The sequence below is a fragment of the Canis lupus genome, chromosome 8 (assembly GCF_003254725.2).
Source record: "Canis lupus dingo isolate Sandy chromosome 8, ASM325472v2, whole genome shotgun sequence".
Classification (NCBI taxonomy): domain Eukaryota; kingdom Metazoa; phylum Chordata; class Mammalia; order Carnivora; family Canidae; genus Canis; species Canis lupus.
This window is the reverse complement of record NC_064250.1, coordinates 8,147,629-8,170,109: the sequence shown is the minus strand read 5'-3', so window position 1 is coordinate 8,170,109 and position 22,481 is coordinate 8,147,629. Positions and strand designations below refer to the sequence as shown.

General features: G+C 37.4%; 1 long non-coding RNA gene across 1 annotated transcript; it reads left to right on the top strand.

Moving 5' to 3' along the window:
* The first annotated feature begins 13,936 nt into the window (after positions 1-13,936).
* Positions 13,937-21,718, top strand: LOC125755538 (uncharacterized). The gene is made up of 3 exons (XR_007412254.1): positions 13,937-14,430; positions 17,211-17,371; positions 18,068-21,718. It is a non-coding gene; the product is annotated as an uncharacterized LOC125755538 (long non-coding RNA).
* The last annotated feature ends 763 nt before the right edge of the window (positions 21,719-22,481 follow it).

The following is a 22,481-nucleotide window of genomic DNA, read 5'->3' as shown; positions in this document are numbered from 1 at the left end:
AGATATTGTCACAAAAATCAATATAACACAGAGCAACAATTACAAAATGCTATCAGTGTTTTAAGAGAAAATAAATGAATTTGCCAAAAGTTTTATGCTAAATATTATTAATACTCAATGCTTATTATAATTATTTACATGCTAGAAAGACCTGTTTTAAAATTTTTCTTGTAGCAATAGGTCACTTCAAAATTTTATTTATTTATTTGAGAGAGAGAGAGACAGAAAGAGCACAAGCAGGGGGAGAGGCAGATAGATGGGGAGAGAGAAGCAGACTCCCCGCTGAGAAAGGAGTCTTATGCAGGGCTTGATCTCAGGACCCTGAGATCATGACCTGAGCCAAGGCAGAGGCTTAACAGACTAAGCCACCCAGGTGTCCCCCCAGTAGGTCATCATTCTGCATATTTCATCCAGTAACACATGAAACTTTTAAGGTGGGCCACGTAAACAGCAATAAATATGATCACTTAGTGTCAGAAGCTGAAGGAGTTTTAAAACTTATGGAAGGACTAAGACTCAGAAATAGGCTAGGTTGTTTACCGGGAGCTGAAATTACACTGACAATTTAGTGTGGGAAAATTTGAGGTAGAGACAGGTGTGACAATATTAGCATGATTCTTTGTAATCATGTTTTAAAAGGTATGACAATATTACTAGGCAACTGGAGTGCCTTTGTTAGTCTCATGTGTCTAGACAGGATATTCATGTTAATTTTTTTCAGTTTTTTGTTATAGTTTTTATTTTTAATGGACAAATGGTTGACATATTAGTTTCAAGTGTACAATATAATGATTTGACACTTCTATACATTGTTAAATGATCACCATGATAAGTGTAGTTATTATCTGTCACTATACAGAGTTATTACAACATTATGGACTATATTCCTTATGTTTTTACTTATTAAACTCCTTAACTCATTTCACTCGTCTTCCTTTGTACTGTTTTCCAAAGGGGCTGCACCAATTCAAATTCCCACCAACAGTGCACAAGGGTTCTTTTTTTTCTCCAGATCCTCCTCAACATTTAGTATTTCTTGTATCTTTGATACTAGGCATTCTGACAGGTGTGAGATGATACCGCACTGTGATATGGATTTGTGTTTCTCCAAAGATTGGTAATGCTCAACATCTTTTCAGGTGCCTGTTGGCTTCTGAAAGATGTCTTCTTTGAAAGATGTCTATTCAGGTCCTCTGCCCAATTTTAATCAGATTTTCTTTTCATGTTGAGTCATAGGAGTTCTTTATGTATTTTGGACTTTAAATTCTTACTGAATATATTTGCAAATATCTTTTCCCATTCAGTTGGTTGTCTGTTCATTTTGTTCATGGTTTCCTTCAATTTGCAGAAGATTTTTAGTTTGATGTAGTCCTAATTGTTATTTTTTGCTTTTGTTTCCCTTGCCTGGGGAGATCTATCCAGAAAAATGTTGCTAAGGCCAATGTCCAAGGGTTTACTGCCTATGTTTCCTTTCAGGAGTTTTAGATATTGCATTTAGGTCATCTTTTATTTTGAGTTTATTTTGTGTATGTTGTAGGATAGTGGTCCTTTTTCATTCTGTTGCACGTGGCTGTCCAGTTTCCCAACACAACTTATTAAAAAATAATCCTTTCCTTAGTGTATATTCTTGCCTTTTTTGTTGTAGATTAAATGACTGAATATACATGGGTTTATTTCTGGGCTTTCTATCTTGTTTTATTGATCTCTATGTCTATTTTTGTTCCCATATCTGTTTTAATTACTAGAGCTTTATAGTATATCTTGAAGTATGAGACTGTAATAACTTCAGATTTGTTATTTTTTTCAAGAAGAACTATTGGGGCTCTTTGGGGTCTTTTACAGTTCCATACAAATTTTAGGATTATTTGTTTTAGTTCTGTGAAAACCGTTATTGGTATTTTGATAAGGATTACATTAAACCTGTATATTTCTTTGGGTATCACAGACCTATTAATGTATTCTTCCAATCCATGAGCATGAAATACCTTTCCATTTATCTGTGTCATACTCAAATTCTTTCATCAATATCTTACAGTTTTCAAAGGACAGGTCTTTCACTCCTTGGTTAGATTTATTCCTAGGTATTTTATTCCTTTTGATGCAATTGTGCATGGGATTATTATTCTTTTAATATTTTATTTATTTATTCATGAGAGACAGAGAGAGAGAGAGAGAGAGGCAGAGACATAGGCATAGGGAGAAGCAGGCTCCATGCAGGGAGCCTGATGGATTCAATCCAGGGACCCCAGGATCACGCCCTGGGCCAAAGGCAGGCACTAAACCACTGAGCCACCCAGCTGTCCCTGTGCATGGGATTATTTGCTGAATTTCTCTTTTTGCTAGTTAGTTATTAGCGAAGCATAACAGATTGCTGCATATTGATTTTTGTATCCTGCAACTGCTGAATTCATTTATGAGTTCTAATTATTTTTTGGTAAGTTTTTAGGGTTTCTATATATGGTATTATGTCTTCTGCAAATAGTGACAGTTTTACTTGTTCTTTACCAACTTGGATGCCCTTTCTTTCTTTCTTTTTCCTTTTTTCTTTTTTTGCCTAATTGGCTAGGACTTCCAACACTGTTGAGTAAAAGTAGTGAGTGGGCATCCTTGCCTTGTTCCTAATCTTAGGGGAAAAGCTTTCAGCTTTTCATCATCAAGCATGATGTTAGCTGAGGGCTTATTGTATATGGCCTTTATTATGTGAGATATGTTCCTTCTCTATTTATGTTAATTTTGAGATCAAATGTTTTAAATGTAAAAGAAAAAATTTCTCTTAAGGCTTACACACTTTCCAAGTAGATATAAATTTAAAAAATGAACGTATGGTTTGCACTTTCCTTAGTCCAGTGAATGGCAATCTCATATGTAGTTACACAGGCCAGAAGAAACTGTTTTTCATTCTAAACATCAAATCCATCAACAAACCCTTCTGATTTTACCTTCTTAATAGCTCATAAATCTTCCTACTTTATTCAAAAGCACTGTAGGCCATCATTTTCATCTGACCTACTGAAATAGTTATAAGATTTATTTCCCTGCAATTCTCTCTCTCCCCTGTTAAGGTGTTTGTGGTGTAGTTACTGAACCTCTCAAAAGACAAGCCTTAGGTCAACTTCTTGCATAAAACTTGCCAGTGGCTTCTATTGCTTTGGGAATAAAGACAAAATTCTTCCACATGCCCTACAAAGGCTAACAGTATATGGTCTCCATCCAGTTTTATCTAGATAGTGGTGACTTTAAAATCTATTAATGCAGCCCTGATTTTTCTCCATAAACTTCCAGATGGATACTCAGTTGTATAAACATCTAAAACTGATTACTTCTTCTCCCCACAGATTTTGAAAGTTTGGTAATTTATTTCCTTAAAGGTATTTGGCCATTTTCTTGAGGCCGTCACTCTTTTGAGTATGAAGTTGCTCATAATATTTCTTTATTGTTCTTTAAATAGATCTAAGTTTGGTATCTTATAACATAAAAGTCATTCTTAATAATGACTTTTGCATATCTTTCAGGAATGTTTACGGTTGAAAACTGGCAATCTTATGCAATAATCTCATTGCAGAAATGATAGAAATATTATCAATAGTATTATAGTGTTATTAAAATATTATCAATGGTTAGGGGATCCCTGGGTGGCTCAGCGGTTTGGCGCCTGCCTTTGGCCCAGGGCGCGATCCTGGAGTCCCAGGATCGAGTCCCACGTCGGGCTCCTGGCATGGAGCCTGCTTCTCTCTCCTCCTGTGTCTCTGCCTCTTTCTCTCTGTGTCTATCATAAATAAAAATAAATAAATAAATCTTAAAAAAATATTATCGATGGTTACCTTCAGATAGTTAGATTATAAGTAATTTTCATTTCCTTTTCTTCATATGCCTATATTTGCTAAATTTATTATAATAAACATGTTTTGTTTCTGTAATAAAACTGAAAACAATAACACTTTAAATGCTCTTTAGAGTATTGGCAATAGAATTAACTGTTAATGCAAACTCTTTGGAAATAGCAGTTGTAAAATCTTTTATTTTATTTTATTTATTTTTTGCAGTTGTAAAATCTGTACAAAAAATGATAGAAGCACTGGAAAACATTTTAAATTATGTAAAAATGGAGAAGAGTTTACTCTTGAAAAATTGTAACTATACAAGGTAGAAATTGAGCATTTGTAATTATTTTTCCTGCATGTTCTTCTCAACCACTATGTCTATGGCAGCAGAAAACTACATGTTTGTGGGTGGAGATGACAACAAAACAAAGCAAAAAAACTCAAAGAACCAGTTGAGGCCTGGAAGGATTGCTGTAAATTTAAGAGGGAAATCTTGTGAGAATTACAGAATGGATGAGATCCAAAATCTAGTGTATATTGCCTAAATCCCTGATACTAAACTACACATGTGCAGGGAAGAGCCTAGAGGGACTACCCCTAAACAAATAGAGATTGAAGAAGAAACTGAACCTTGAAAGACAGAACTGCACTGGATGAGCTCTGTGTTTGTTGCTATTTTAACTGAGTACCTTTCCCAAAGTATGCACAGCTAGGTGGCAGGCAGCTGAAGTATTGTGGGCTTGAGGCATCAGTGGACAGGACCTGAAACTGAGGAGCAGCTGAAACTTGAAGGGATCACTTAAGCCATGCGATCCTATACAGTGAGGCCTCCAATCCATGTCTATACCCTGCTCAAATCCTTGGCTTGGCTAACTGCTCAACTTGCAGATGCAGGGGGCACTCTCAGGCTAAAAAAATGTAGCTTTGGGAATTTATAAAAATCAAGCAGAGGTATCACCTGTTGCAAAATGTACTGTAGACCAAGTTTACACTTTGAATCTGGAATAGGTCATTGTGTATTAGAACAACAATAAAATACAGAAAACAAAGGAAGCAACAAAAAACAGTCCTCAGAAGATGGATACAGATTGCAATATGTACACTGTCATTTTTAACTAAAAATTACTAGACCTGTCAAAACAACAGGAAAATGTGACCTACGCAAAAACAAAAACAAAAAACAAAACAAAAAAACAGTAGAAGTTGACTTTTAGTGGGTCCAGAAACTAGCTTTAGCAAATGAAGATATCAAAACAGTTATTATAATGTGTTAAAAAATTAAAGGCAAATATGCTCAAATAATACAGGAAAAATTGAAGAGTTAGGGGAACTATCAATACAAAAACAGAATCAATTGAAAAAAAATCTAGACCTGTAAAGTACAATAATTAAAAGGAAAAATTGATGGGTAGGCTCTATATTTGGAGGTGGTAGAAAAAACATTAGTAAACTTGAGATTAGATCAATAAAGATCACCTAATGTGAATAACGGAAGTTTATTGAAAAAAAAAAAAACTAAGCAGAACCTTAGGGAGCTGTGGAACAATATCCAACAGTCCAATATATGTGTAATTTATGTCCTAGGAGGGGAAGAAGGAGAGGAAGGGAGAGAGTCTCAAGTGTTCCAGAGAATCTTGAAGTTATAATAGCCAAAATCTTCCCAAATGAGTTGGGGGAAATTTAAAAAATGAAGATTCAAGAATTTTTAATAAAACTCAAGCAGGACGAAAACAGAACGTCCCAGGTAGGTGTATTTTAATCAAACTACTGAAAGTCAATGATGGGGAAAAATATTGAAAGCAGCTAGAAAAGTATAACAAATTACATGCAAGGGAATAGCAGTATAGTTAATGATTGACTTCTTAGCAGTTACAACGGTCCATAAAATATTGAGAAGACATGTTCAAGTTGTTGAAATTGTCCATTAATAATTTTATATCCACTGAATCTAGCATACTGCCTCTAAATTTTTAGGTGAGGTGCTTTAGACTGAAGGGAAAGGACACTAATGGTAACTCAGATTTAAAAGAAATAAAGTACACAGGAAATAAATATGTTGGTAAATACAAAATATTACATTTTTCTTTTTCTAAAGTATTTTAAAAGGTGGGTGGTGGCCTAGAGCTAAAGTTATAGCTGAATATCGGGCTTATAAAATAGACAAAATAGATGTAGTATGTATGATAACAATAACACAAGGAATATGGAATAACTATAGAAGTATTGTTCCAAATTTCTAATATTTAACTTAAATAATTAAACATTAACTCCAAGAATTTTGCACTAAATTAATGATGGATGTTGTAATACCTTGCTAATACTAAAATGCAAAGAATTAAAGCTAGTAGGTCAAAGAAAAAATGGAATACTCAAAATAATTTAACATAAAAGAAAGCAGAAAAGGAGAAAGAACAGACAGAAATAAATAGGTGGCAAATCGAAAAATAGCAAAATGACTTAAATACAACTATCTGAGTACACCTTCAGGTAAAGTGGGCAAAACACTCCAATCAAAAGACTGTTTTTCAGTAAAATGGAATATGACTCAGCCATAAAAATAGAATGAGATCTCACCACTTGAGACAACATGCATGGACCTAGAGAGGGTTGTATTAAGTGAAATAAGTCAGAAAAAAAAAAAAAAGCCAGAAAATCAATTACCATATGATTTCACTTATACTGTGTAATCTAAACAAACAAACAAAAAGCAGACGCAGATCTATAAATGCAGAGAACAAACTGATGGTTGCCCGAGGGGATGGGGGATGGGCAAAAAGAGACTTTTTCAGATGGGCAAGAAAACAAGAACCAGAAAGCAGCTGGATGTTGTCTGCAAGAGAGTTGGACACAAAGACACAGATAGGGTGAATTTACAAGGAAGACAAAACATATACTATGCAAACTGTAAGATCAGAGAAGCTGGAGTTGTTATATTTATGTAGGAAAAGACTTCAAGATGAGAAGGGTTACAAGAGACAAAAAGGCACATTTCCTAAAGGAATGTTCACATATTGAGGAATTATAATAATTTATAAATGTCTATGCACTTAATAACAGAATTTCAAAATACACAAATCAAAAAGTGACAAACTTACAAATGATGGGGATTAAACGCACTTGCTGCGATGAGGACAAGGTGTTGTGTGGAAGTGTTGAATCACTACATTGTACACATGAAACTAATATTACACTATTTGTTAACTAATGGGAATTTAAGTAAAAACTTAGAATAAGATAAAATAAAGTTAGGAAAAAAAAAAAACACCCTGACAGACTTAATGGAGAAATAGACAAAGGCAAAATTTTTGGTGATTAAAAAAAAAAAAAATCTCAAGTATTGAGGGTATAATTCCACAACAAAGAATCAAAAAGGATATAGATTATTTGATTATATCAGGCATCATATATTTTTATGGTTTTAGGGTTTTTAATTTATGTCAATGGCCATTTTGGTTAAATTTACTGTGTTGAATGTGACGTATGATGAGAGAGAGTCATTCTTTTGTATATGCTGGAACCACACGTTAAACAGAAAATCCTTTCTGTATCGAAATTATTTTGCATCTTTGTGGAGATTAATTGCCTGTATATAGGTGGATATATTATTGGACTTTTTAGTGTGCTCTCTTGATGTCCTTCCCCTCTCCCCCTCAAACCAGAGACCACACTGTCTTGATCTTTATGGTCGGAATGGAAATCGGGTTGTGTAAGTACTCCAAATTTATTCTTTTTCAGAATTGTTTTGGCTCTTCTAGTTTCTTTGCCCTCACATACAGCTTTTAGAAACAACTTGTCTATTCTTCTATTAAAGAATTGTTGAAATTTTGATTGAAATTTATACTGTACATGAACTTGGGGAGAATTGCCATATTAAGACTGTTGAATTTTTAACTCCAGGAACATGGTATATATTGCTCAACTAATTTAAGTTTTATTTGATGTCCTCAATTAGACCTTTATAATTTTAAGCATGAAGATTTGCACATACTTTGTAAGATTTATACCTGTGTTATATTTGGTGCCACTGTAAAGTTTACTTTTATCTCAATTTCCAATTGTTCATTGCTACTATATAGAACAAAATTGCTCTCTTCATATTGTCCTTATATCCTGCAACCATGATAAACTTGCTTTTTAGCATTACTTTTTTTTTTTTTTTAAGATTCATTAAGAAGGGCATGTGATCTAATGAGCACTGGGTGTTACATGCAATTGATGGGGGGAGGAGCAAGATGGCGGAGGAGTAGGGTCTCCAAATCACCTGTCTCCACCAAACTACCTAGAAAACCTTCAAATTATCCTGAAAATCTATGAATTCGGCCTGAGATTCAAAGAGAGACCAGCTGGAATGCTACAGTGAGAAGAGTTCGCGCATCTATCAAGGTAGGAAGACGGGGAAAAAGAAATAAAGGAACAAAGGCCTCCAAGGGGGAGGGGCCCCGCGAGGAGCCGGGCTGAGGCCGGGGCGAGTGTCCCCAGGACAGGAGAGCCCCGTCCCGGAGACGCAGGAGCTGCACCGACCTTCCCGGGCGGAAAGGGGCTCGCGGGGAGGTGGAGCAGGACCCAGGAGGGCGGGGATGCCCTCGGGCTCCCGGGGACAGTAACAGCAACTGCGCGCCCAGGAGAGTGCGCCGAGCTCCCTAAGGGCTGCAGCGCGCACGGCGGGACCCGGCGGGACCCGGAGCAGCTGAAGGGGCTCGGGCGGCGGCTCCGCGGAGGGGGCTGCGGGGCCCCGGGAGCAGCTCGGAGGGGCTCGGGCAGAAGAAGAGGCTCCGTGCGGAGGGGGCTGCGCGGTTCCAGGAGCAGCTCGGAGGGGCTCGGGCGGCGGCTCCGCGGAGGGGGCTGCGCGGCCCGGGAGCGCGAATCCACCAGCGCAGGCTCCGGAGCACAGGGCGCCGGGACACAGCCCAGGATCCGGCCTCCCCCGGGACAGGCAGAGGCCGGGAGGGCCCAGGACAGCGAGGACGCTCCTGCCCCAGCTGAGCAGATCAGCGGCCCCGCCCCGGAGCCTCCAGGCCCTGCAGACGGAGTTCCTGCCGGAGCTGAATCCAGGTTTCCAGAGCTGCCCCCCCACTGGGGCTGTTCCTCCTGCGGCCTCACGGGGTAAACAACCCCCACCGAGCCCTGCACCAGGCAGGGGCACAGCGGCTCCCCCAACTGCTAACACCTGAAAACCAGCACAACAGGCCCCTCCCCCAGAACACCAGCAAGACTGACAACTTCCAGGAGAAGCCAAGGGACTTAAAGTACACAGAATCAGAAGATACTCCCCGGTGGTTCTTTTTTTGTTTGTTTGTTTTGTTTTTGTTTTTGTTTTTGTTTTTGTTTTGTTTTGCTTTTTGATTTGTTTCCTTCCCCACCCCCTTTTTTTCTCCTTTCTTTTTCTTTCTCTTTTTCTTCTTTTTTTTTTTTTTTTTTCGTTTTTTTTTCTTTTTCTTCCCTTTTTTTTCTCTTCTCTTTTCTTTCCTTCTTTCTCTCCTCTCTTTTTCTCTTTTTCCCAATACAACTTGCTTTTGGCCACTCTGCACTGAGCAAAATGACTAGAAGGAAAACCTCACCTCAAAAGAAAGAATCAGAAACAGTCCTCTCTCCCACAGAGTTACAAAATCTGGATTACAATTCAATGTCAGAAAGCCAATTCAGAAGCACTATTATACAGCTACTGGTGGCTCTAGAAAAAAGTATAAAGGACTCAAGAGACTTCATGACTGCAGAATTTAGAGCTAATCAGGCAGAAATTAAAAACCAATTGAATGAGATGCAATCCAAACCAGAAGTCCTAACGACGAGGGTTAACGAGGTGGAAGAACGAGTGAGTGACCTAGAAGACAAGTTGACAGCAAAGAGGGAAACTGAGGAAAAAAGAGACAAACAATTAAAAGACCATGAAGATAGATTAAGGGAAATAAACGACAGCCTGAGGAAGAAAAACCTACGTTTAATTGGGGTTCCCGAGGGCGCCGAAAGGGACAGAGGGCCAGAATATGTATTTGAACAAATTCTAGCTGAAAACTTTCCTAATCTGGGAAGGGAAACAGGCATTCAGATCCAGGAAATAGAGAGATCCCCCCCTAAAATCAATAAAAACCGTTCAACACCTCGACATTTAATTGTGAAGCTTGCAAATTCCAAAGATAAGGAGAAGATCCTTAAAGCAGCAAGAGACAAGAAATCCCTGACTTTTATGGGGAGGAGTATTAGGGTAACAGCAGACCTCTCCACAGAGACCTGGCAGGCCAGAAAGGGCTGGCAGGATATATTCAGGGTCCTCAATGAGAAGAACATGCAACCAAGAATACTTTATCCAGCAAGGCTCTCATTCAAAATGGAAGGAGAGATAAAGAGCTTCCAAGACAGGCAGCAACTAAAAGAATATGTGACCTCCAAACCAGCTCTGCAAGAAATTTTAAGGGGGCCTCTTAAAATTCCCCTTTAAGAAGAAGTTCAGTGGAACAGTCCACAAAAACAAAGACTGAATAGATATCATGATGACACTAAACTCATATCTCTCAATAGTAACTCTGAATGTGAACGGGCTTAATGACCCCATCAAAAGGCGCAGGGTTTCAGACTGGATAAAAAAGCAGGACCCATCTATTTGCTGTCTACAAGAGACTCATTTTAGACAGAAGGACACCTACAGCCTGAAAATAAAAGGTTGGAGAACCATTTACCATTCGAATGGTCCTCAAAAGAAAGCAGGGGTAGCCATCCTTATATCAGATAAACTAAAATTTACCCCAAAGACTGTAGTGAGAGATGAAGAGGGACACTATATCATACTTAAAGGATCTATTCAACAAGAGGACTTAACAATCCTCAATATATATGCTCCGAATGTGGGAGCTGCCAAATATATAAATCAATTATTAACCAAAGTGAAGAAATACTTAGATAATAATACACTTATACTTGGTGACTTCAATCTAGCTCTTTCTATACTTGATAGGTCTTCTAAGCAAAACATCTCCAAAGAAACGAGAGCTTTAAATGATACACTGGACCAGATGGATTTCACAGATATCTACAGAACTTTACATCCAAACTCAACTGAATACACATTCTTCTCAAGCGCACATGGAACTTTCTCCAGAATAGACCACATATTGGGTCACAAATCGGGTCTGAACCGATACCAAAAGATTGGGATTGTCCCCTGCATATTCTCGGACCATAATGCCTTGAAATTAGAACTAAATCACAACAAGAAGTTTGGAAGGACCTCAAACACATGGAGGTTAAGGACCATCCTGCTAAAAGATAAAAGGGTCAACCAGGAAATTAAGGAAGAATTAAAAAGATTCATGGAAACTAATGAGAATGAAGATACAACCGTTCAAAATCTTTGGGATGCAGCAAAAGCAGTCCTAAGGGGGAAATACATCGCAATACAAGCATCCATTCAAAAACTGGAAAGAACTCAAATACAAATGCAATTGATGAATAATTAAACTACATCTGAAACTAATGATACACTATATGTTTATTAATTGCATTTAAATAAAATAAGATAAAAAAGAGTTGGAGTTTTCTAGGTAGACAGTCTTGTTTTCTGAGAATAAGGACAGTTGTATTTCTTTTTTCTAATCTGTGTGTCTTTTTTTTGTCCTGCTTTATTATGCTAAGTAGGACAGCCAATAAGATGTTGATGAAAAGATGTGAAAGCAGAAATCCCTGTCTGGTTTCCAATCATAGGGAAGGGAAATATTTAGCCTTTTACCATTAAGTATAATCTGAGCCGTAGTTTTTTTAGTAGGTGCCCTTTATCAACTTGACGACGTTCCTTTCTATTACCAGTTTGCTCAAAGCTTTATCATGAAGGGGTGTTGAATTTTTCAAAAGCTTTTTCTCCATCTATTGAGATAATAACAGAGTTTTTCTTCTTATTCTGTTGATATGGTGAATTACAGTCAATCCTCATTATCTGTAGATTCTGTGTTTGTGAATTTGCCTACTTGGTAAAATTTGTCTCTAACCCCAAAATCAATATTCATGGTGCTTTTGCAACATTTGCAGACATGCACAGAACAGCAAAAAGTTTGAGTCCCCCAGTGTGCATGGTCCCAGCAGAGGTCAGACAAGGTGTTACTTTGCTTTTCTGTCTCAGCTCTCATACTGCAAACAAGCAGCATTTTCCTGGTCTGTTTATTTTCATGTTACTCACATTTTTGTGCTTTTTATTTAGAGATTTTACTGTTTCAAATGCCCCCTTAGTGTACTGCTGAAATGATGTCTGGTGTTCCTAAGTGTTAGGACTTAAAGAAGAAACACATGAGAGAGAAGCTTTGCTCAGGGCAGAAGAATCCTGCTGCTGGTCAGGGAGTCCAGTGTCAATGGATGAAAAATATGTATTAAATAAGGGTTCATAAAACAGAAACACACTAAAACAAGGTAGTATATTGATCAGTTGATGAAAATTCAGGAATAAAACCATGTGGCCTGCAGCTTGCTTTGTTGGGGAGTTTTCCAGTATAAATTCAATTACTGTAATAAATTTAGGAATATTCCATTTATCTAATTCTTCAGTGAGATTTTGGAGTTTGGATCTTTCAGAGAATTTCACTATTTTATCTAAGTGGTGGATTTTATGAGTGTAGAGTGTTTGTAGTGTTCCTATTAATGTCATGATATTTTCTCTTTAATTTCTGACATTCATAATGTATGTATGTGTAATGTGATTCTCTCTCTCTCTCTCTCTCTCTCGGTTTGCTTGGCTAGAGATTTACCAGTTTTACCAATCTTCTCTCCCCCATTCCTCTCCATCAAAGAACAAGTGTTTTATGGATTTTTTCCAATTTTTTATTGCCCTCGTTTTCATTGACTTCTGCTTTTACTTATTTTTTTTTCTTCTACTTGCTTGGGACTTAATTTTCCCTTTTATTCTCAAGTTTCTTAGAGTGGAAACTTTAGAATATTGGTTTAAGATTTTTTTCCTCTCATCTAAGATAAGCATTTAATGTATAAATTTCCCCCAAGCACTTCTTTAGCTTCTGGCATCACCTAACGTTTTTTCATTGTCATTTGGTGCAAAGTATATTTAACTGTAATATCCTTTTCGACTTTCCTGACCCATTAGTATTGTATTAATTTTCAAATATTTGGGGTATTTTCCAGATAGTTTATTGGTATTGATTCCTAATTTTAATCTGTGATTGTTAGAAAACATACGTTGTGTAGATCAATTTTTAAATTTTGTTGACATTTGGTTTTAAATAGTTGTCTTGGAAAGTGTTTCATATGCTTTTGAAAATAATACATATTCTGCTATTATTTAGTGGAGTATTCTCTAAAGGGAAAATAAGTCAAATTTATAGGTGACATAGCTTAGATCTTCTCTGTAGTTGGAATTCCCTGAAATTCTCTGAATTTCCATCTACATTTTCTCTCAGTTACTGAAAGAAGAGTGTCAAAGTCTCCAACTGCTGTGGATTTTTCTATTTCTCCTTTCAGTATTATCAATTTTGCCTCAGCGATTGTGAAGCTCTGTTGCTGTATAGGCATTTAAGATTATTATTTCTTGCATATTGATTTTATCATATATAAATATAATTATTCATCTTTATTTTGATTAGTTTTTCCATGCATAGCTTCTCCCACACTTTTACTTCATTGTGTTGTTGATATGACTGGACTGAAATCTACCATCCTCCTAACAATTTTCTATTAGTGTTGTCTGATAACTGTATTTTTTTCTCTTTTATAGCTTCTTTTGGATTGAGTAATTTTTGTAATTTCATTTTTACTCCATTGTTGCCTTATTATATGTAACTCTCACTTTTTTTTTCAGAGATGGCCTTAGAATTCATAATATGTATCTTTAACTAATGAGAACATATCTTCAAATCATATTGAACCACTTCATAGGTACTTTGAGGACTAAAAGAGGGGATATTCCAAATTTTTTCCTCTCTTCTTTTGTGCTATTATTGTAGAAACTTATACTTGTACTATGGAAGTACAAAAGAAGTACATTCCTCATTAACAGTTTCTTTTTTTTTCTTTCAGCATTTTAAAGATGTCTCTATATTTTTTAAGTGGCTTGTATTATTTATGGTGATAAGCTTGCTGTAATTCTTATCTTTGTACCTTATCTATGTTATTTACCTTTAATCTTTGGCTTTTTTTCAAGATATTTTCTTCTTTGCTTTTGAGGAATTTTAATATGATATGTCTAAGTGTGTGTGTGTTCTGCATTTATCATAATTTATGCCTAATGTTCATTGAGATTTTTGGAACTCAAAACTATCAGCTGTTATTTCTTCAATTTTTTTACTTTTCCTTGTTTCCTATCTACTTTTATGGTTCTAATTGCCTATGTATCAGCTTGTTGATACCATCTCAGAGCTCTTAGATGTTCTCCTCTAAGATTATTTTTTCTTTTCTATTCTTTCCTGAGTTGTTTTGCTTTGAAGCCCCAACATGGGGCTTGAACTCATAACCCTGAGATTGATACCTGAACTGGATTCAAGAGTTGGATGCTTGATGGACTGAGTCACCTAAGCACCCCTACTTTTTACCTGTTGATATTTCAGTTTGAGTTTTCTGTTGATCTCCTTTAAACTTCACGGATTCTTTTCTGTGCTGAGCTGAGTCTACTGATATTCTTCAGGTATGTTTCTATTCAAGTATGTCCAGTTACTTTACACTTTCTGTGTTATAGTTCTCATATTTAGGAAGTCTTATTTTGTTGATGATTTTATCTCTTGAAAGTGAATTAAAAAAAATCTTTATGCCTTTAGTTTCTTGTTGACAACTGATACTTTGTATAGGATAATAGAGACTGAAGTGACTAGATTTCATACCTGGAAATGGGTCCACATTGCTCGGCTTCTGGATGGAATGTTGAGCCAGTATGTCAGGAATTGAACTGAGTTTGGTCTGTGATGTTGCTATGGTTAACTTCTGTGCCTCCCAGCTTTTAGAAATCCTTTAGAATTACCTTAAATTTACCTTAAATTTAGGGTGGGGGCTGGTTTGCTACAGGTTTTTTTTTCCAAGATGTACTTTTTCTTCAACTTTAGATCTTCCCTTTGAACTTGTATGCTAGAGAGGGTCTTTATCTTCTTGCTTCTGTACAAGCAGGAGAGTGCTGTCACTTGATGCTCCATTAGTTTGGTGGTACGCACAGGAAGAGGAAGACTTTCTCCTTTCTTCCTTTTTTTATTTATGATAGTCACAGAGAGAGAGAGGCAGAGAGAGAGAAGCAGGCTCCATGCAACCGGGAGCCCGACGTGGAATTCGATCCCGGGTCTCCAGGATCGCGCCCTGGGCCAAAGGCAGGCGCCAAACCGCTGCGCCACCCAGGGATCCCCCTCTCCTTTCTTCTTAGGTAGGTCCTATGTCCCTAGATTCTTGTTGGGTGGAGGGACTTTTTCAGTGATCTTACTCGTTTCCCTCAGTTGTAGGTTTCAGCCCAGAATTTTTCTACTCCCGCAGGGTGTAGAGGGATTATTTTGTTTGCATCCTGCTATTAAGAGACATTTGTTTATATATATATATATATATATATATATATATATATATATATATATATTTAAGATTTTATTTATTTATTCAGAGAGAGAGAGAGAGAGAGAGAGAGAGACAGGCAGAGAGAGAAGCAGGCTCCATGCAGGGAGCCTGACGCAGGACTCGATTCCGGGACTCCAGGACCGCGCTCTGGGCCAAAGGCAGGCGCCAGACTGCTGAGTCACCAGGGATCCCCTTTAAAAGTACTTTAAAGGGCAGTAAGATTTGCTGACCTTATCCTGGAAGTTTCAGGCTTTTGTTCCATAAAGGAGATGGGGGTGCAGAATCAGGGAAGAGCATCATGGTTTTTTTCCCCCTGGTACTTTCACTTGTTTGAACTTTGATAATATATCTACTTTTACTTTTACTGTTTTATGTTGGAAACACTTCCATGTAGTTTTGGGTTTAGTATGTTCATTATTATTGAAGAGAATAGAGTTTATCACTATACTGCTATTTATTTATTTATTTATTTATTTATTTATTTATTTATTGTACTATTGGATATTTGGGATATTTTCAGTTTAGATCTATTGTGAGTAGAGCTGTTATATATTGTACATGAGTTTGGTGAACATACATATTTTGTTTCTGTTGAGTATATTTATGATATTAATAGCTGAATCATAAGCTACACATATAATTAGTTTTAGGAAACCCTGCCTAACAATTTTCAGAGTCATTATACCAATATACACTCCCACTAGCACTGTAAGCAAGTTTCAGTTTCTCCAAATCCTTTCCAGCACTTGGAACTTTCTCTCTTTTTCATGTAGACATTCCAGAGAATATTAAATTGCTTTAATTTTATTCCCCCCTTGATTACTGAAGTTAGCCATCTTTTTTATATTGGCCATTTGGTTAGCCTCTTTTTTTTAATTGCCTGATCAAGTCCTTTATTCATATTTCCACAACTGGTATTTTGTTTATATTTCATTGATGCAGAACACAAAGTTCTGATATGGACTATATATGTATGTTAACTGATTTAGGAATCTGCATTGTAGTGGAGGGGGTACCTTTTTACTAATATGTGTGATAGGACTGTAGATCACTTTATTTTAATTACTATCTTTATTTAAATTTTTTTTTCTAGGGATTCCTGGGTGGCTTAGTGGTTGAGCATCTGCATGATCAGGGCAGGGCATGATCCTGGAGTCCCAGGACTGAGTCCCAGGATTGAGTCCCGCATTGAGCTCCCTGCATGGAACCTATGTCTACCTGTGCCTATGTCTCTGCCTTTCTTTCTCTCTGTCTCTCATGAATAAATACATAAAATCTTTAAAAAGATTTATTTTCTAAGTGTTCTATAGTAAACATGTATATATATCTATATAACAAATCAGTAAAGATTTGAAAACTAAAAATTAAGTCTTGTCATGACATAAGTATTGCTTGCTGATTAGTATGTACTATAATTTTAATGCATGCATTGACCCAATCAGCAAAATGCTAAAATCTGGCTAGATATTTAGAACTTTCAGTATTCTTTCTGTAGTGTTTGTGATAATATGAATAAATCAATGAATGGGTGAATCAATAAATGACCCAGATAAATCTCCTTTTGTGATTAATGAATAGTTTCTATATTGACTAACCATAAATGCTATTAAGATTTTATTTTTGATGTGCTGCTAAATCACTAGCCTCAAAACTGTGTTGGCTTAATTGTAAAGGCTAACATATAGCTTATGTAATTTTTGAGGGCATTAGATGAAATTAGTTGTTTTCTTAGAAAGGCATAATGTTCTTAGTGAGTTTTTCCTCACTGCTACATTAAGTAGTATAACATTTTGAATAGAGAAAGATTGATTTATAATTTCTGATAGCTCATTGTTTTTATTATCTTTGTTCATTTCCATTAAATATGTGTTTTTGGAGGGAGCATGGCAAGATGGAGGAGTAGGGTCCCCAAGTCACCTGTCCCCACCAACCTACCTGGATAACTTTCAAATCATCCTGAGAACCTACAAATTCGACTTGAGATTTAAAGAGAGAACAACTGGAATGCTATAGACAGAAGAGTTTGCACTTCTAACAAGGTAGGAAGGTGGAAAAAAAAATAAAAAAGACTCCAATGGGGAAGGGGCCCCCGTGAGGAGCCAGGCTAAGTGGGGCGGCAAGAGTATTGGGGACAGAAAAGCCCAGCCCTGGAGAGAGGAACTTAAAAAATCTGCACCGGATTCTTCCTGAACTGAAAGGCACTCAAAGGGGCTGCACGCCCTGGGAGCACGATCCCAGTGGCGCAGGCCCTGGAGCCCAGGGTGCAGGGGGACACAGCCCAGGATCCTGTGCTCCCCCTGGAACAGGTGGAGGCTGGGAAGGCCCAGGTCAGCGGCCCGCCCCCGGGAGCATCCAGGCCCCTGCGGACTGGGAGCTGCGGGAGTTACTGGGGGAGCTGACTCCAGGGCTGGGGAGCTGGCCGCCGCCACTGTTGTTGTTCCTCCTGGTGTCACCCTGTGCCTGGGAGGGGGGCTGCCAGGGAACAGGGGCTTCACAAGATAAACAGCTCCCCCTGAGCCATGCACCAAGCGGGGGGCGGGGCAGCTCTCCAAGGTGCACACACCTGAGAATCAGCACAGCAGGCCCCTCCCCCAGAAGACCAGCTAGAAGGACAGGGGAAGAGCAAGTTCTTGATCCAGCAGCACTGGGAAGCTCCAGGGAAAGTCAAGGGATTTACAGTATATATAACCAGAGGATACTCCTCCTTTTTTTTTTTTTATTCTTCCTTTTTCCAGTACAACTCGTTTTTAGCCACTCTGCACTGAGCAAAATGACTAGAAAGAAGAACTCACCACAAAAGAATTAGAAACAGTACCCTCTCCCACAGAATTACAGAATTTGGATTACAACTTGATGTCACAAACCCAATTCAGAAGCACAATTATAAAGCTACTGGTGGCTCTGGAAAAAAGCATAAAGGATTTAAGAGACTTCATGACTGCAGAATTTAGATCTAATCAGGCCGAAATTAAAAATCAATTAAATGAGATGCAATCCAAACGGGAGGTCCTAATGACAAGGGTTAATTAGGTAGAAGAAAGAGTGAGTGACATAGAAGACAAGTAGATGGCAAGGAAGGAAGCTGAGGAAAAAAGAGAAAAACAATTAAAAGACCATGAGGGAAGGTTAAGGGAAATAAATGACAGCCTCAGAAGGAAAAATCTACATTTAATTGGGGTTCCAGAGGGCACTGAGAGGGACAGGGGACCAGAAAGCATATTTGAACATATCATAGCTGAGAACTTCCCTAATTTGGGGAGGGAAACAGGCATTCAGATCCAGGAAACAGAGAGATTCCCCCCCCCCCCAAATCAATAAAACCTGTTCAACACCTTGACATCTAATAGTGAAACTTGCAAATTCCAAAGATAAAGAGAAAATCCTTAAAGCAGCAAGAGACAAGAGATTCCTACCTTATATGGGGAGAAATATTAGATTAACAGCAGACCTCTCCACAGAGACCTGGCAGGCCAGAAAGAGCTGGCAGGATATATTCAGGGTCCTAAATAAGAAGAACCTGCACCAAGAATACTTTTTCCAGCAAGGCTCTCATTCAGAATAGAAGGAGAGAGAAAGAGCTTCCAAGATAGGCAGAAACTGAAAGAATATGTGACCACCAAACGAGCTCTGCAAGAAATATTAAGGGGAATCCTGTAAAAGAAACAGGAAGCCCAAAGAAATTATCCACAAACACAGGGACTGAATAGGTATTATGATGACACTAAATTCATCTTTCAATAGTAACTCTGAATATGAATGGGCTTAATGATCCCATCAAAAGACGCAGGGTTTCAGACTGGATAAAAAAGCAAGACCCATCTATTTGCTGTCTACAAGCGACTCATATGACCTAAGGACACCTACAGCCTGAAAATTAAAGGTTGGAGAACTATTTCCGTTCAAATGGTTCTCAAAAGAAAGTAGGGGTAGCAATCTTCATATCAGATAAATTAAAGTTTATCCCAAAGACTGTAGTAAGAATAAAGAGGGACACTGTTTCGTACTTAAAGGGTCTATCCAACAAGAGGCCCTAACAATCATGAATATTTATGCCCCGAATGTGGGAGCTGCCAATTATATCAATCAATTAATAACCAAAGTAAAGACATACTTAGATAATAGTACACTAATATTAGGAGATTTCAACATGGGACTTTCTGCAAATGACAGATAAAAAACTTAACTCAATCACAAGAAGGAATTTGGAAGCAATTCAAACACGTGGAGGTTAAAGACCATCCTGCCAAAAGATTAAAATAGGGTCAACCAGGATATTAGAGAAGAGTTAAAAAGATTCATGGAAACTAATGAGAATGAAGATACAACCGTTCAAAATCTTTGGGATACAGGACAAGCAGTCCTAAGAGGGAAATGCATCACAATACAAGCATCCCTCAAAAAATTGGAAAAAAAAACCCCTCAAATACACAAGCTAACCTTGCACCTAAAGGAATTGGAGAAAGAAGAGCAAGTAAAACCTACACCAAGCAGAAAAAGAGAGATAATAAAGATTCAAGCAGAACTCAATGAAATAGAGACCAGAAGAACTGTGGAACAGATCAACAAAACCAGGAGTTGTTTCTTTGAAACAATTAACAAGATAGATAAACCATTAGCCAGCCTTATTAAAAACAAAAGAGAAAAGACTGTAATTAATAAAATCACAAACGAGAAAGGAGAGATCACAATCAATACCAAGGAAATACAAACAATTTTAAAAACATGTTATGAGCAGCTATATGCCAATAAATTAGGCAATCTAGAAGAAATGTACGTATTTCTGGAAAACTACAAACTACCAAAATTGGAACAGGAAGAAATAGAAAACCTGAACAGGCCAATAACCAGGGAGGAAATTGAAGCAGTCACCAAAAACCTGCCAAGACACAAAAGTCCAGGGCCAGATGGCTTCCCAGGGGAATTCTATCAAACATTTAAAGAAGAAACAATACCTATTCTGCTAAAGCTGTTCTGAAAGATAGAAAGGGACAGAATACTTCCAAACTTATTTTATGAGGCCAGAATCACCTTAATTCCAAAGCCAGAGAAAGACCCCCCCAAAAGGAGAATTATAACCCATATCCCTGATGAACATGGATGTAAAAATTCTCAACAAGATACTAGCCAATAGGATCCAATAGTACATTAAGAAGATTATTCACCATGACCCAGTGGGATTTATTCCCAGGTTGCAAGGATGGTTCAACACCCATAAAGCAATCAACATGATAAATTATATCAACAAGAGAAAAAACAAGAACCATATGATCCTTTCAATAGATGCAGAGAAAGCATTTGACAAAATACAGCATCCATTCCTGATCAAAACTCTTCAGAGTGTAAGGATAAAGGGAACATTCCTCAACATCTTAAAAGCCATCTACGAAAAGCTCACAGCAAATATCATTCTCAGTGGGGAAACCTGGGAGCCTCTCCCCTAAGATCAGGAACATGACAGGGATGTCCACTCTCACCACTGCTATTCAACATAGTACTAGAAGTCCTAGCCTCCACCACCAGGCAACAAAAAGAAATAAAAGGCATTCAAAATGGCAAAGAAGAAGTCAAACTCTCCCTCTTCGCACATGACATGATACTGTACATAGAAAACCCAAAAGCCTCCACCCCAAAATTGCTAGAACTCATACAGCAATTTGGTAGCGTGGCAGGATACAAAATCAATGCCCAGAAGTCAGTGGCATTTCTATACACTAACAATGAGACTGAAGAAAGAGAAATTAAGGAGTTAATCCCATTTACAATTGCACCCAAAAGCATAAGATACCTAGGAATAAACCGAACCAAAGAGGTAAAGGATCTATACTCTAAAAACTACAGAACACTTCTGAAAGAAATTGAGGAAGACACAAAGAGATGGAAAAATATTCCATGCTTATGGATTGGAAGAATTAATATTGTGAAAATGTCAATGCTACCCAGGGCAATTTGCACATTTAATGCAATCCCTATCAAAATACCATGGACTGTTTTCAGAGAATTCGAACAAATCATCTTAAGATTTGTGTGGAATCAGAAAATACCTCGAATAGCCAGAGGAATATTGAAAAAGAAAACCAGAGCCAGGGTCATCACAATGCCGGATTTCGGGTTGTACTACAAAGCTGTGGTCATCAAGACAGTGTGGTACTGGCACAAAAACAGACACATAGATCAATGGAACAGAATAGAGAACCCAGAAATGGGCCCTCAACTCTATGGTCAACTAATATTTGACAAAGCAGGAAAGACTATAAAAAATAATGAAATAAGTGGGAAACATCAGTGAGGGTGACAGAACATGAGAGACCCCTAACTCTGGGAAACGAACAAGGAGAAGTGGAAAGGGAGGTGGGCAAATCAAAGTCCAATAAAAAATACAAAAACTATGTTTTTGTCTTGTTTGGAATAGAATTTACTAGGATTCATGTTAGATGTTATGTAAAGTTAAAAATAATAAACTTGGAATATCAATTTTACAAAATATGAACCTCCTCTACCTTATTATAAGGACAGGATTTATACCTCTGTATAGTGTATGATATGAATATCGTGTAATTTTTAAGCAAACTGTTGATATATAGGTAGGTAATATATTTACTATAATGCTTTTCCAAAGTCAATTTTAAAAAACAGTGTTTTTATATTAGAATATGAAAGGCCATGAGAAAAATGGTTGGATTTATTACTTACAAGTTTTCTACATGGAACACACATATAGCATCCCACCATAACAATATCATTTGATTTAGTGACTGGACACAGTTTAAAATATAACTCACTAAATAATGTGTCTGCAAATCCATTGATTGTAGACATGGTCTTGTGCAAAATGTAAAACTAACAGTAACTAATGCTCTTCAGAAGTTTGGTAGCCTTTGCAAATTGTTTGGAATTAATTTGTTTTGAGTAAACGGAAATTAGTCTGTTAAATGAAGCTTATAAAAAAAGGATTACAAAAGGGTAGGAGACCATCTCACCAGGATAGCTTAAAACCCACACATTGTATGAGTCAGGAGAAGTCCTGTCCTTTAAAAATGATCTTATTCTCTCCAGTCATCTGAGGTTTGTGCCTCCTGATGTGATCCAGAGATCTGGCAAAGTAGAAACATATTTAGAATCTTACTCATTAGAATACTGAACTCATCCATC